Here is a 17,082-nt window from a genome sequence, read left to right as displayed (position 1 = left end):
AGATGGACCATGAGGCACCATTGGTCTGGAAGGTCAATTAATCTGGTAATCTGGGCACCAGTCCAACAGGAACCATTACCTATCAACAAACTGATCTTGTCCCAATAGATCAAACACTTAGCAGCCATTCCTACAGATACAGCAAAACATTTGTTTTCATTAGAGCATTTTACAGACAAACAAGCCATACGATCCATCAGCAATCCTGTTGGCTCAACCTGCAAAATATATCCAGTATCCAACACCTCTTATCACCTGCACAGCTGACACCCTGGAAGGAGACATCGTCTTCTCTCACCCGGATCATTGTAACTGCTTTCTAATGAGTTTCCCTGCCTTTGCCCTCAATGCCCTGCAGTCTACCCTCAACACAGCAGACAGAATGGTCCTGCTAAAAATAAAATAAGATGGCCAGGCACTGTGGCTCATGCCTGCAATCCCAACACTTCGGGAGGCCGAGGTGGGCAGGATCACTTGAGGTCAGGAGTTCGAGACCAGCCTGACCAACACGGTGAAACCCCGTCTCTACCAAAAATACAAAAATTAGCCAGGCGTGGTGGCGCACACCTGTAGCCCCAACTACTTGGGAGACTGAGGCACAAGTATTGCTTGAACCAGAGAAGTGGAGGTTGCAGTGAGCTGAGATTGCACCACTACACTTCAGCCTGGATGACAGAGCAAGATTCCATCTCTAAATAAATAAATAAATAAATAAATAAATAAATGGAATTAAAAATACATAAATAAAATAAGATTTTAAAATCAGATCCCACTTCCTCTGTCAAAGTCTTCCAGAGATGCTGTACTTCATAGACTTGACAGTGGTCTACAAGGCTCTGTGCAGTCTGCCCCATATCTCACCAACCTCATCTCCTCCCACATTCCCTCTTGCTCACACTGCCCCATTTACACTGTTCCATGAGCACAGCAGAGAGGCACCCACCTCAGGGCCTTTGCACTGGCTGTTCCCTCTGCCTGGAATGCTCTTCCCCTTATCCACACAGTCAATTCCCTCCCTTCTTCAGGTCCTTGCTCAAATGTTACCTTCCCAGTGAGGCTTCCTCTGACCCCCTATTTAAAATCACAACACCCATCATCTCAGCACTCCCTACCCACTTCCCCATTTCATTTTTTCATGGCAATCTTCACTTTCTAAAGCCTCTGTATTATTTATTTACTCATTTTGTTTGTTTTTTGGACTGCTCATAATTATCATAATACAATCACATACCACATAATGTTTAGGTCAATGATGGACCACATAAACCTACAATAGTGATCCCATAGGGTTATAATGGAGCTGGAAAATTCCTATCACCTAATGACATTATAGCCATCATAAGATCATAGCATAATGCATTACTCATTTGCTTGTGGTGACGTTGGTGTAATCAAATTTATTATGCCATCAGTTGTATGAAAGTATAGCACATGCAATTATGTTCAGTATATAATACCTGTAATAATAATAAATGTCTATGTCACTGATTTATATATTTACTATACTTTATCATTATTTTAAAGTGTGTTCCTTCTACTTATAAAAAGAAAAGTTTGTGCATCTGACAAAGGACTAATATCCAGAATCTACAAGGAACTCAACTTAACAAGAAAAAAACAAATAACCCCATTAAAAAGTAGGCAAAGAACATAAACATTTCTCAAAAGAAGACATACAAGTGGCCAACAATCATATGAAAAAATGCTCAACATCACTAATCATCAGAGAAATGCAAATTAAAACTACAATGAGATCCCATCTTACACCATTCGGAATGGCTATTATTAAAAAGTCAATAGATGTTGGCATGGATGCAGAGAAAAGGGAACGCTACTGGTAAGAATGTAAATTAGTACAACCTTTATGGAAAACAGTATGGAGATTTATGAAAGAACTAAAAATAAGCTACCATTCAACCCAGAAATTCTACTACTGGATATATATCCCCCCAAAAATAAATTATTGTATAAAAAAAGATACATTCACTCATATGTTTATCACATCACCATTCACAATAGCAAAGTCATGGAATCAACCTAAGTGTCCATCAATGGATAATTAGATAAAGAAATTGTGGATATATATATACACCATGGAATACTATATGGCCATTAAAAAGTATGAAATTGTGTCCTTTGCAGTAACATGGGTGGAATTGGAGTCCGTTATCCTGTGGGAAATAACTCAGAAACAGAAAATCAAATATCGCATATTATCACCAATAAGTGGGAGCTAAATGATGGATACACGTGGACATAGAAAGTGGAATAATAGACACTGGGGACTCCAAAAGGGGGAAGAGTGGGAGGGGACTGGGTGTTGAAAAATTACCTATTGGGTACAATGTTCACTATTCGGGTTCTGGATACAATGGAGGGCCAAACCTCACCATTACCCAATATATCCATTAGTGCAACTGAGGAAGACACTGAGAAGATAATGATAAATTCTGGAAGAATTACAACATCTACAACTACATCAAGAACCTTGCTTAGGCTTGGGGCGATGTCACCAAGGAGTATATAAATGGCATCTGCAAGAAGATACTCAAGAGATTTATCCATGACGTCAAAGGATTTGCCAAGGTTGAAGAGGTTGCAAAAATCAACACAGCTGTGGTTGAGATGGCAAACAACTTTGCACATGTGCCCCTAGAATCCATAATAATGAAAGAAAGTTTGCTGTAAAGCAGGATGCCATGTTAGGCCAGAAGCAGCCTCATACATCTGTGTTTACCAAGACTCGTGGCTGCATCATTTTCTCTTGCGCTCTTGTTCTGCCATCATGGTCCCTAAGTGCACAAAATCGACAGCTATTGTTGCCAGTAAGAGGCCATGTAGAGTGACTGACCTGGAAATGAAAAAACGAAATTGAAAGTGATGGTCGTTGCTCACTAGGCAAGCATGTCCCATTCCTACAGCTATGATCTTGAACAAGAACAAAGTGACTGGAGTTGTTTAAGGATCTACTTCATTGAAGGCAACAAGACTAACAAAAATGGGGCTGGGCATGGTGTATCACACCTGTAATCCCAGCAATTTGGGAGGCCGAGGCTGGTGGATCGCCTGAGGTCAGGAGTTCAAGGGCAGCCTGGCCAATATGGCGAAACTGCGTCTCTACTAAAAATACAAAAATATTAGCCGAACATGGTGGTGCGTGCCTGTACTCCCAGCTAGTCGCGAGGCTGAGGCACTAGAATCGCTGGGACCTAGGAGGCAGAGGTTGCAGTGAGCTGAGATCGCGCCACTCCCCTCCAGCCTGGGTGACAGAGCAAGACTCTGTATCAAAAAAAAAAAAAAACAAAAAAAAAAACAAAAAAACAAAAAAACAACAACAACAAAAATTTGAGATGGCCCCAAATCAGACATGAAGAAACTTCTATTGACCTGGATTGAAGACCAGACATACAAAGACATACAAGGGGATCCCTCTCAGCGCCAGGATGATCACGGCTTAAGCAAAAAGTTGGTTTTGCGATGCTGAAAGAAAAAGCTGGACTCGACTATGATGCTGAGTTTACTGCTAGCGCTGGGTGGTTTAAACAATTCAAGAATCATTATTCATTACATAATGAAAATGTGAGTGGTGCATCTATGAGTGCTGATGTGAAGGCAGCTGAAGAATTTTTGGAAACTCTAGATAAGCTGATTGTAGAGGAAAATGACTTACCAGAGCAAATCTTCCCTATTCTGGAAACAGATGCCTGAAAGGACTTTCATCCATGGAGGCCAAGCCAATGCCAGGTTTCAAGGCTTTTAAGGACAGGATAACCATCTTGTTCTGAGACAATGTTGCAGGCTACAAAATGAAACCCTCTGTGGTCTGGCCTTCAAGCCATGACCTTCAAGCATATCAATAAGCACACATGCCAGAGGAGTAGAGAAGGAAAAAGAAGTCATGGATGACCCATTCCTCTTCCCAGATGCCCTCCTGAATTGCTCTGCCAGCAAAATGGGGAAACACTGATAGAGGAGAAGAACATGCCTTTCATGATTTTGCTTAGTGTTGATAATGCTCCCACACATACTCCTTTTATTGGTGATCTTCATCTCAATATCAAAGTGGTGTTTCTACCTTTGAACACCACCACCTTGAACTAACCAATGGATCAAGGAGTTATACAGCAGCTTATGAGGCCTACTATCTGAGAAGGACCTTTGCCCAGCCTATCGCTGCAACTGAGGAAGACACTGATGAATTCTGAAAGAATTGCAATGTCTATAACTACATCAAGAACCTTGCTGAGGCTTGGGGTGGTGTCACCAAGGGGTATACAAATGGAATCTGCAAGAAGATACTCAACGGATTTGTCCATGATTTCAAAGGAATTGCCAAGAATGAGGAGGTTGCAAAAAATTGACAAAGCTGTGATTGAGATGGCAGACAACTTTAACCCAGGTGTGGATGAAGATGACACTGAGGAGCTCCTAGAGGTGGTTCCTGAGGAATTAACTAATGAGAAGTTGGAACTGGAGCAGAAATGCATAGTGAAAAAAAGGCAAGAGAAAAGAAAACTGCAGAAGAAGGAAAAGAAGAATCCCCAAGAAAATTCCTAGGGACAGGTTTAGTAGATGTTTCTGCAGACCTCAAAAAGCTCCTTAAAGAGTTTGAAAACAATATGAACCTCAATACTGAAAGGCTTTCATCAATAGAGGGGAATGTTCATGGTGTCTGCTTACAAGCACATCTATGATGACAAAAGGAAACAAACCAAGCAAACCCCTATGGATGTGTTTCTGAAAAGAGTGACATCTCCTCAAGAGCCTCAGCCAGGTCCTTCAGGAGGGACTCCAGAAGAAAGGACTGTTATCATAGGAGATGACAGTTCCGTGCAAGTTCTTGCCCCTGAAGACCTTCCAGTGGAAAAGTGGAAGGTAACGATACTAATACAGCTAATATAGTGTGTGTGTATTTAACAATGTCTGTGTGTGTAGGCCTAGGCTAATGTATGTGCTTGTGTTTTTGTTTTTAACAGAAAAAAGTTTAAAAAGTAAAAATAATTTGTTTGAGTTCTTTATAGGTTCTGGATATTAGCCCTTTGTCAGATGAGTAGATTGCAAAAATTTTCTCCCATTCTGTAGGTTGCCTGTTCACTCTGATGGTAGTTTCTTTTGCTGTGCAGAAGCTCTTTAGTTTAATTAGATCCCATTTGTCAATTTTGGCTTTTGTTGCCGTTGCTTTTGGTGTTTTAGACATGAAGTCCTTGCCCATGCCTATGTCCTGAATGGTATTACCTAGGTTTTCTTCTAGGGTTTTTATGGTATTAGGTCTAACATTTAAGTCTCTAATCCATCTTGAATTAATTTTTGTATAAGGAGTAAGGAAAGGATCCAGTTTCAGCTTTCTACTTATGGCTAGCCAATTTTCCCAGCACCATTTATTAAATAGGGAATCCAAAGGGCTAATATCCAGAACCTACAAAGAACTCAAACAAATTTACAAGAAAAAAACAAACAACCCCATCAAAAAGTGGGCAAAGGATATGAACAGACAGTTCTCAAAAGAAGACATTCATACAGCCAACAGACACATGAAAAAATGCTCATCATCACTGGCCATCAGAGAAATGCAAATCAAAACCACAATGAGATACCATCTCACACCAGTTAGAATGGCAATCATTAAAAAGTCAGGAAACAACAGGTGCTGGAGAGGATGTGGAGAAATAGGAACACTTTCACACTGTTGGTGGGATTGTAAACTAGTTCAACCATTATGGAAAACAGCATGGCAATTCCTCAAGGATCTAGAACTAGAAGTACCATATGACCCAGCCATCCCATTACTGGGTATATACCCAAAGGATTATAAATCATGCTGCTATAAAGACACATGGACACGTATGTTTATTGCGGCACTATTCACAACAGCAAAGACTTGGAATCAATCCAAATGTCCATCAGTGACAGACTGGATTAAGAAAATGTGGCACATATACACCATGGAATACTATGCAGCCATAAAAAAGGATGAGTTTGTGTCCTTTGTAGGGACATGGATGCAGCTGGAAACCATCATTCTCAGCAAACTATCGCAAGAACAGAAAACCAAACACCGCATGTTCTCACTCATAGGTGGGAACTGAACAATGAGATCACTTGGACTCGGGAAGGGGAACATCATACACCGGGGCCTATCATGGGGAGGGGTGAGGGGGGAGGGATTGCACTGAGAGTTATATCTGATGTAAATGACGAGTTGATGGGTGCTGACGAGTTGATGGGTGCAGCACGCCAACATGGCACAAGTATACATATATAACAAACCTGCACGTTATGCACATGTACCCTAGAACTTAAAGTATAATAATAAAAAAAAAGTAAAAATAAAATAAAAAGTTCTTAAAGTAAAAACGCTTATAGAATAAGGATATAAGGAAAGAAAATATTTTGCACAGTTATACAATGTGTTTGTGATTTAACAATGTCTTTGTGTTTTCACAAGAGTCAAAATTTTGAAAGATTAAATATAACTATTGGGTACTAGGCTTAATACCTAATACAACAAACCCCTATGACACAAGTTTGCCTATATAGCAAACTTTCACACGTACCTCTGAACCTAAAATAAAAGGTTTTTTTAAGTATATAAAGTAAAAAGGTTATAGCAAGGTAATTTATTTTTGAAGAAAGAAAATTTTAAATAAATTAAGTGTAGCCTAAGCAGACAGTGTTTATAAAGTCCACAGTAGTGCACAGTAATGTCCTAGGTCTTTATCTTCACTCACCACTCACTCACTGATTCACCCCTCACCCAGAGCACCCTCCAGTCCTGCAAGCCCCATTCCTGGTAAGCTCTCTACACAGGTGTACAATTATATTTATCTTTCTTTTTTTTTTTTTTTTTAAATAGAGTCTCGCTGTGTTGCCCAGGCTGGAGTGCAGTGGCATGATCTCAGCTCACCGCAATCTCCGCCTCCCGGGTTCAAGCAATTCTCATGCCTCAGCCTCTTGAGTAGCTGGGAATACAGGCTAATTTTTGTGTTTTTAGTAGAGATGGGGTTTCACCGTTGACCAGGCTGGTGTCAAACTCCTGACCTCAGGTGATCCACCTGCCTCAGCCTCCCACAGTGCTGGGATTACAGGCATAAGCCACCTCCCTCGGCCTGTATTGATCTTTTATACTGCATTTTTATTGTGTCTTTCCTGTTTAGATATGTTTAGATACACAAATACTTACAATTGTGTTATAGTGGCCTACAGTAGTCAGTACAGTAACACGCTGAACAGATTTGCAGCCTAGGAGCAATAGGCTACGCTATACAGCCTAGTGGTACAATAGGCTATACCATCTAGGTTGGTGTAAGTATACTCTATGACGGTTGAATGAGAACGAAATCACCTAAGGATGCATTTCTCAGAGCACCTCTCCATCATTAAGCCACACATGACTGTTTTGCTCTTTGAGGGCAGAGGTATTGGCTGCTTATTTTCACCAAAACATTCCAGCATCTAAACTGTGCCTGAAACATGACAAAAGCAATCAGGGAATATTGTTGAAAATGAATGAATGAGTCATTAAATGAATGAATGAGTTTTTGCATGGGGGAGAGGAAAGAAAGGAGGAGGAGAATAAACTGTGCAGGAACCACACCAGGTGGTGACACTCTCCAAGATCAAAGTCTCCGTTCTCTCCTGGGTCACTCAACAGCCACCAGTCCAGTCCCCATCCACTCTGGTCCCATGGTTATTAACACAAATGGAGGGAGTGACAGGTTTGGAGTTTTGTTGTTTTTGAGAAACAGGGTCTTTCTCTGTCACCCAGGCTGGAGTATAGTGGCACAATCATGACAACCTCAAGTTTCCGGGCACAAGCAATCCTCCCACCTCAATCTCCCAAATAACTGGGACTATAGGTAAACGCCATCACACCCAGCTAATATTTTTATGTTTTTGTACGGACAGAGTCTCACTATGTTGCCCAGGTTGGTCTCGAATTCCTGGCCTCAAGTGATCCTCCCACCTCAGCCTCTCAAAGTACTGGGATTACAGGTGTGAGTCACCACACCCTGGCTCTAGATTTTTTTAAATTAAGGTCTCCACTTGGCAGTTTCTCAAAAACAATTCCCACATGATCTAGTAATTCCACTCCTAGGTATGTACTCAAAAAACTTGAAAGCAGAGATTCAAATGGGAATTTGTACATAAATGTTCATAGCACTATTCACAATAGCCAAAATGGGGAAACAACCCCAATTCTTCCACCAGATGAATAAATGGATAAACAAAATGTGGCCTAGCCATACAATGAAATATTATTCAGCCTTGAAAAAGGAATGAAATGCTGAAACGTGCTACAAAATATGGAACCTGTAAAACATTATGCTATGTAAAAGAAGCCAAACACAAAAGGACAAACCTTGTATGATTCCACTTACATGAGGTATGTAGAATAGGCAATTTCAGAGAAGTAGAAAATAGAAACATGTTTGCCAGGGGCTAGGGAGAAGAGAATGGGGATGGGAATTATTGCTTAACAGGTACAGAGTTTCTGTTTGGAATGATGAAAAGGTTCTGGAAATGGACAGTAGTAATGGTTGAACAACATTGTGAATGTCCTTAATGCTACTCAATTGTGTATTTTAAAATGGTGGAAATGGTAAGTTTTATGTTCTTTACGTTTAGCACAATTAAAAAAGTGAAAGTTCATGTATTCCATGGCATTTAAAGTCTCCTGTAGCAAGAGTGAGACAGATCTATAGAACTCACAAGCAAATGTACCAAGATACAATTAAGTTTTTAAAACGCTGAATGGTTTTGGTTTGGTTGTAGGCAGGGGGGTTGGTTTGTGTTTGGGATTTTTGTATTTCTTTGTTTGTTTTGTTTGTTTGTTTGTTTTTTGGGAGTTCTTTTGGTAACGAGGCCTCACTCTGTTGTCCAGGCTGGGGTGCAATGGTGCAATCTCTGATCACTACAGCCTCCACCTCCACCGGGGCTCAAGCCATCCTCCTGCATCAGCCTCCTGAGTAGCAGGGACTACAAGCACGCACCACCACGCCTGGATAATTTTTGTTTTATTTTGTTTTTGTAGAGACATGGTTTCACCATGTTGCCCAGGCTGGTCTGGAACTCCTGAGCTCAAGCGATCTACCCGTCTCAGCCTCCCAAAGTGCTCGGATTACAGGCATGAGCCACCACACCAGCCTTGAATGGTATTAATAATATGAACACAGTTGTATTAAAAATTACATGTTGCCAGGAGTGATGGCTCATGTCTGTAATCCCAGCACTTTGCGAAGCCAAGGTGGGAGGATCACTTGCGGTCAGGAGTTCCAGACCAGGCCAGGCCACACAGTGAGACCCCTGTCTCTACAAAAACATTAAAAAATTAGCCAGATGTAATGTCACTCACCTGTGGTCCCAGCTACTCAGGAGGCTAAGATGGAAGGATCGCTTGAGCCCAGGAGGCGGAGGTTGCAGTGAGCTACGATCTGCCACTGCACTCCAGCCTGGGTGACAGAGTGAGACCCTATCTCAAAAAAAAAAAAAAAAAAAAAAAAGTAAATGTGCATACATATCTATTAATTCATTCAATAAATATTTATTGTCTTCATGTGTCAGACACTATTCTAGGAGCTAGGATTCAGCACTGGGGAAAAAAAGTCAAAACTTTCTGCTTCATGGAGCTGGCATAAGTTACATTTTGTTAAAAACAAACAAACAAACAAACAAAACACAAGAATAAAAAAGGATATATAAAAGGGGATAAGAAAGATTCCACTTTTGGACCCCAAATCATCCCTCATTGTGCAAGAATTTCTTCTTGGCTTTTTCTTACCCAATCTGATAAGGAAGCCTTAGTTCAAGGAAGAGAGGAAGATTTGTAGAAAATTCTAAAATTGGATTAAGGGAGCTTAGCAATGATCAAGCCAATCTTCTCAGTGCAGCAGAGAGGTTAGAAATTCTGGCCCTGACATCAGGGAGGCCCGGACTCAAGTCCCACTTCCTCCATAAGTGGCTATGTGACCTTCATTGAGCCATTTCACACATCTACACCTCAATGTCCACACCTGCAGAACGGGGATAAAATTAGAGATGAGATAATGTAGCATGCAATTGCCCTGGCTGCTGGGACTGAACTGGAAATGTCAGTTTTCCCAGACTTCATTCACTCATTTGTTCTACATCCAGGAACTGAGGGGATGTGGATCTGCATTTGCTGCTTAATATATGATGATAACAGTGGTGCTAAAAGCTGGATCTACATTGACTGTCTATAACCTCCCAAAATTCATATGTTGAAATCCCAACCCTAGGACCTCAGAATGCAACTGTGTTTGGAGATAAGGTCTTTAAATGGTTAAGTCAAAATGAGGCCAATAGGGTAGGACCCTTATAAGAAGAGGAAGAGACACTAGGGATGTGTGCACACGTAGGAAAGCCATGTGAGAGCACAATGAGAAGGCGGCCGTCTGCAAGCCAGGGAGAGAGGCCTCAGGAGAAACCAACCCTGCTGACACCGTGATCTTGGACTTTCAGCCTCCAGAACTGTGAGAAATAAATTGCCATTGTTTAAGCGACCCAGCCTGTGGCATTTCATTATGGCAGCCCTAACAGGCTAATACAAATGGTGAATAAAACAAAATGAGGTGTCTGCCTTCATGGAGTTTATAGTCTAATGCAGTATTCCTCAAAGTATGAGCACGCAATTACTATAAGAACTTACATCTGTGAATGCACATATTGCTTAGGACTGGGCCTGATATATAACAAATGATAAGAATACACAAGTCCTGCAATCTTTGATACAGATGGGGAAACTGAGGCCCAAAGAGCTGGTGGGACTTACCTCAGAGCTCAGTCCTGGCTAGTAGCTCCATCTTTGACCCAACTGATGACCTATGGAAAAAAATTTCATTCTTACTGCCTCCATCACCTTAGTCCAGTAGTACCAATGGTCATAAATTCTCACTAAAGCATTGCATAGAGAGTTATTTTAAATAATTCAAAATAAAAATGTGCCAGGGCACAAAATAGAAAATCTCATTACTCTCCAAGATGAATGGACATGAACTTTTCCAACTCTGAAAGGGAATAAAATGGAATGTAGCACTATCTGAAGTCTACCAAGAGATCTGGTGTATTCTACATCAAAGAACCACAAAAATAAATACTATTGGTTTTAAATTTGTGTAAAGGGGCCTGGCATGGTGGCCCACGCCTGTAATCTCAGCACTTTGCAAGGCCGAGGTGGGCCTTGAGGCCAGGAGTTTGAGACCAATCCGGCCAACATGATGAAACCCCATCTCTACTAAAAACACAAAAATTAGCCAGGTGCAGAGGCACATGCCTGTAATCTGAACTACTCGGAAGGCTGAGGCACGAGAATTGTTTGAACCTGGGAGGTGGAGGTTGCAGTGATTCGAGATCGCACCACTGCACTCCAGCCTGGGCGACAGAGTGAGACTCTGTCTCAAAATAAATAAATAAATAAATTCATGTAAAGGAAAAACCAACCACCAAGAATTTTAAATCAGTAATTTTTTGTTTGTTTGTTTTGTTTTTTGAGACAATGTCTTGCTCTGTCACCCAGGCTAGAGTACAGTAGCATAATCACAGCTCACTGCAGCCTCAAACTCCCAGGCTCAGGTGATCCTCCCACCTCAGCCTTTTGAGTAGCTGGGATTACAGACATGTGCCACAACACCCAGCTATTTTTTTTTTTTTTTTTTTTTTTGTAGAGATGGGGTTTCACTATGTTGCCTAGGCTGGTCTCAAACTCCTGGGCTCAGCGATCCTCCCACCTCAGCCTCCCAAAGTGCTGGGATTCCCGGAGAGTGAGCCACCACACCTGGCCTAATCAGTAATTTTATCTCTGAGAATGTCACCTACAGAAACAACCCTAAGTCAAAGGAAAACAAAAGCATTTTGCACAGTATGTATACTGAGAAAAATGAAAAGCAAACTAAATGCCTGTTAACTGGGAAATAAGTACATTCCACTCAGTGGAACATTATTCAACCATAACAAATTATGTATTACACCTTTATGGGAAATATTTATGTTATCAGGTCAAGTAAAAAAATGGAATATAGAATTGTATATAGTATATGTAGTGATCACAGTTGTGATAAATTAAAAACTAAGCATATAAAAATACCAGTGGGAAATACACTAAAACATTAACAGTGATTGTCTCCATCTGTCTCCTCAACTGTATTTTCCAGATGATCTACAATGATTATAGACATATTCCTTTCAACATAGAAGAAAACCAAATTGATTTTTTAATATATTTTATAATGTCAGGAAAAAACATAGTCTGAATTGCCTCCTCAAAATGAGTCTAATATTCTAAGACTAATAGCAAGAATAATAACAGGAATGATAACAACTAACATGTATCAAGCATTTACTACATGCCAGGCACTTTTCAAAGCATTTGACTTTGATTCACTCACTTAAGCTTTTTCCCATTTATTCTGTTGCAGCTGCACCCACCACCCTCCTTGCTATTCCTCAAACTGTTTGCTGCCTCAGGGCCTTTGCACCTACAGTTCCCTCTGCCTGGAAGAGCTTTTCCCTCCTCTTCCCTCCTTTGTATATCCATATGACTCACTGTCTCCACATCTTTGCTCAAAGGAACATCCCTAGAGAGGCCATTCCTGACCGTCAAACCTAAAGCAACACACACACACACACACACACACACACACACCCACCCTCTCTAGCCCCACTACCCTGGTTTATTTTTCTTCATGGCTTATTCTGTTGATTGCAGCATGAAATTTACTCATTTATTGCCTATTACCCCCATTAGAACATCTCTCTGTTTTATTCACTGCTGTCTCCAGCACCAAGAATAACACACCTATCACACAGTAGATATTCACTAAAAGATAACTAAATATACCCCTAAATATAACCATCCTAGGAAGTAGTTACCTTTATTCTCCCATTGTACAGATTATAAAACTGAGGCATAGAGAGACTAGGTCAGGGTCACATGGCCAGTAAGTAGCAGAGCAAGGGTTCAAATGTATAATCTGGCTCCAGAACTCAAATTCTTAGCCAACAAATGGCTTGAGGTGGGGTTGTAATCGTCATGATATTGATAAAGATGGGACAGATTTTTTTAAAGATATCTCCAAAAAAGACAGGCCAAGGGAAATATCACTTTGGTCCATTAAGCATAAAATGTGGGTCTTCAATCCAGAAAAGAAAAACTGGTTTGTGCAAGTGTGATACAGCTCGCCTCCTTTGATTCTTAGCTGTTCTGTGCTCTGGAAAAATAAACCTAAGCTAATCTGTGGCTAAATTCACACTTCAGAGTACCCCCATCGCCTTTAAGATTAACGCAGTCCAAAAACTGTGGGATGCATACCCTCCAGTGTTAGTGAAAGAGACCATGCAGTTAGGACCAGCCCATTTACAAGGTCATCTCCACATCGGTCATCAAACCAACCCTGTAAGTTGGGGACTCTCACCAGGCATCAGCAACACGAGGACAGGGACTGTGTGTTTTGTTCACTGTTGAGTCCCAAGCCCCTCAAGTGTCATCTGGCAAACAATCAGCAAACAGTGAGTATTGAAAAGTGGAATTAACATTAGGGATGGAAAAATGGAGGCTCAGAGAGGGGACACCACTTTTCCAAAGTCACACAGCTAGTAGACAGGAAACTGTCCAACCTCACTGTGCACATAATCATTTTGAGACTGAGAAAAGGGAGGCTCCCCAAACCTGTTTGGTGATGTACTGGTCATGAGAGGTGGCTGGGAGAAGTGTGAGCGGCTGAAAGCCTCCAACTACTGCACTTTTCAGGGTCCCTGATGACCCACAGCCTGTGATATGTGAGTGGACGTTTGCCAGGGTCTTTAGAGAAAGGTATTTTTGCTCTTAAAAAGAGGCACACAAACGAAAATGGAGCCTCTTCCATGGATGGACATTATATTACATCTGAAAATAACATCTAGAACTGAGAGAGCTATCTTATCACCATTAGGGCTACTTACTGACATTAAGATGACAAAGGAGAAATATAAGGAGAACGTTGGTCTTGGTGAAGTTGTCAAAGCACTGAATTAATCCTGGAGTCACTGTTACATACGATAATAACTTTTTCTTTCTCGTTTAAACCAATTAAATCAGGATACTTTTTCTTTTGGTCACATCAAAAGCATCCTGGTGCATACAAATAGCTACCATTTAATGAACATTTACTATGTGCCCATAGCACATGGCACCTGCAACTCTGCCACCAGACTAAATGGTGTACGTTTCTTCTCAGATTTAATCCAGTGCAATCTATGAGGCAGATACTGTTATTAACCTCATTTTACAGATGAGAAAACTGAAGCTCAAAACAATATGAAAATCAACCAGAGTCCCATAGCTAGTGGCAGAGCTGGGATTTTAACGTGGGATGGTACCCTTGTGGCTTACCACTCTTCTATAAAACCGCCTCCTATGGCTGTCTACCGGCTGTCCGCTCCCATCTCTGCCCCCATTCAAAACGCCACTCACATTGACAAATTGATTCAGAGAGCAGCTGCTGCACCCACGAACTTATGAATCAGATCTACTAGAAGCGATTGCAATCTTTGAACAATTCTGTGAAGATACTTAAGAGACATCCTATGAAATCCAAAGCAGATGTGATTTACCACCAAGGATGGAAATTCAAGCTCCAGATGGAGTAGAAAGATGAAATTGGCAAAGGAGAGCTCACTTTGCTTTGAAACACCCTACACCTGCCTCTCTAAAAGCAAGATCCTAATTTAGTTCAAGCACTGCTTGCAGAATTTTTTTTCTTGTGATAATCTTAAAACACAGTGGTAAGTGCTCTGCTCCAGTGGTTCAAGCACACATTTCAGAGAACAACAAATTTTCCTGGCAATAAACTGAGAAGATACATAACGTGCCTGGATGATTTATACCCCAGAGAATCAGAAAAAAGCCACATAGATAAGGACACAACCAAAGAAACCGGCAGACATTTAACGAGACCAAGTGTGCTAACTCCAAACAAAGCAAAAACTCATACATAATGATGTTGGACAACATGACCCTTTGTTGTAGGGGGAAAAATCCAGGGTGGTATACGGTGTGATATTAAAATCAATGTTGCCTTGTGGTTTGGTCTAGTAACTATCATTTCAAACTCTGGATCTCATTCATAAAGTTTATTTATTTACACAACTTTCACTGTATCTGTTTGACTATCAGTCAGAACTCTCCAGCTTATAGCTGAACAATACTCAACTTTTAAAGTTTAAAAAAAGCAAACGAAAATTTATTGTCCTTGACATAATGCCTGGGAGTCTTTTGCTTCAGGTACAGCTGCATCCAGGCACTCAAATGATGTGATCAAAGCTTGGTCTCTCCCCAGGGCATGACTCTGCTTTTCTCTGTGTTGACTTTATTTTCAGTTTCCTTCCATGAAATGAGCTGCAGCTATTCAGGATAACACTGCTTTTATTATATAGCTATGTACTGTACTGGAAAGCGAGTTTCTTCCCCACGCAGGTGAGTTTCTTGTGGATATTGACCTCATCTACATGGCAGCTAAAGATGAGGATGAGTAAGGACTGAGCAAAGCTGTTAAAGATGGTTATTTGAGGATCTTTGGTGGAGTTCAAGAGATCAAAAGAATGAGCTAACATATGAAAGTACCTGGCATATAGTAGGTGCTCAATAAATGTTTCTCACTGTAGCAGAGATGGAGGGTGTTGCACCATATCTTCTATGTACTCATCAAATGGCATGCACCTGTGACTGCCTGCCCCAGGTGGTTTTTTTGGCCCATTTGCAGGGTAGATCAGAAGTGACAGGGCATTCATGCCATCAGGAGCAACCCAGTCCACAAGAGGTGAGTGCTGAAGGACAAACTCCCCTCAGGTAGGTTAACTCTGTAGCTTGTGTTCTGCACCCTCTCCCAGCGTTCCCCAGCAGGACTGAACTCCAATCACCCACAGTGCAAACAGGCTCAATCTGAACAATATCCTTCATTTTATTTATAGATTTAGAAGGTACGCATGCAGTTTTGCTACATGGAGATATTTCCTAGTGAAGCCTGGGCTTGTAGTGCAACCATCATCCGAATAGTGTACATTGTACCATTAGATAATCTCTCATACTTCAGCTCCCTTGCACACTCCCACCCTTCCAAGTCTCCGGTGTTTATTATTCCACTCTCTACGCCCACGAGTGCACATTATTTAGCTCCCACTTAAAAGTGAGAACATGCAGTATTTGACTTTCTATTTCTGAGTGATTTCACTTAAGATAATGGCCTCCAGTTCCATCCACATTGCTGCAAAAGGCATGCTTTCATTCTTTGCATGACTGAGTAGTATTCCATGGTATATATACCATGTTTTCTTTATCCATTCATCTGTTGATAGACACTTAGCTTTTGTGAATAGTGCTGTGATAAACATACAAGTGTAGGTATCTTTTTTCTTTAATGATTTCTTTTCCTTTGGATTGAAATCCAATAGTGGGATTGCTGGATCAAATGGTAGTTATATTTTTTGCAGAACAAAATCTGTTGACTTTCTTCCCCTCCCTGTCTCACCTCCCAACTCCCTGACCTGTGTTTTCTGAGATCACCTGCCAAATAAACCATTTGTACCCAAATTCTTTTTTTTTTTTTTTTTTTTTTGAGACGGAGTCTTGCTCTGCCGCCCAGGCTGGAGTACAGTGGCCGGATCTCAGCTCACTGCAAGCTCCGCCTCCCGCGTTCACGCCATTCTCCTGCCTCAGCCTCCCGAGTAGCTGGGACTACAGGCGCCTGCCACCTCGCCCGGCTAGTTTTTTGTATTTTTAGTAGAGACGGGGTTTCACCGTGTTAGCCAGGATGGTCTCGATCTCCTGACCTCGTGATCCGCCCATCTCGGCCTCCCAAAGTGCTGGGATTACAGGCTTGAGCCACCGCGCCCGGCCAGAATAAGATATTTCTATCTGGAGCCACCCCCAGCATTCTTCCACACCTTTACCCCAAGCCATCATACCAATCTCTGTATTTCCACAGATAGGAAATGGCAGTATTCCAATAACCTGATTTTTCTCAAGAGAGAAATATCCCAGGGAATCATTTATTCACTCACTTGCTCATTCATTCATTCACACATATTGATTGA

At 41.3% G+C, this 17,082-nt stretch overlaps 1 long non-coding RNA gene across 1 annotated transcript in view; it reads right to left on the bottom strand.

Annotated features, from left to right (window-relative positions):
• Nucleotides 1–9,503: 9,503 nt before the first annotated feature.
• Nucleotides 9,504–17,082, bottom strand: part of LOC116268936 — a 39,228-nt gene continuing 31,649 nt past the window's right edge. The window contains exons 2-3 of the long non-coding RNA XR_004176207.1: nt 10,790–10,839; nt 9,504–10,010 (exon numbers count right to left, since the gene is read on the bottom strand). This is a non-coding gene — a long non-coding RNA (uncharacterized LOC116268936). The remainder of the gene's footprint in view (nt 10,011–10,789; nt 10,840–17,082) is intronic.

This window comes from Papio anubis, chromosome 9 (assembly GCF_008728515.1).
Source record: "Papio anubis isolate 15944 chromosome 9, Panubis1.0, whole genome shotgun sequence".
Classification (NCBI taxonomy): Eukaryota; Metazoa; Chordata; class Mammalia; order Primates; family Cercopithecidae; genus Papio; species Papio anubis.
The sequence above is the reverse complement of the archived record's forward strand: the minus strand, read 5'-3'. Positions and strand labels throughout refer to the sequence as shown.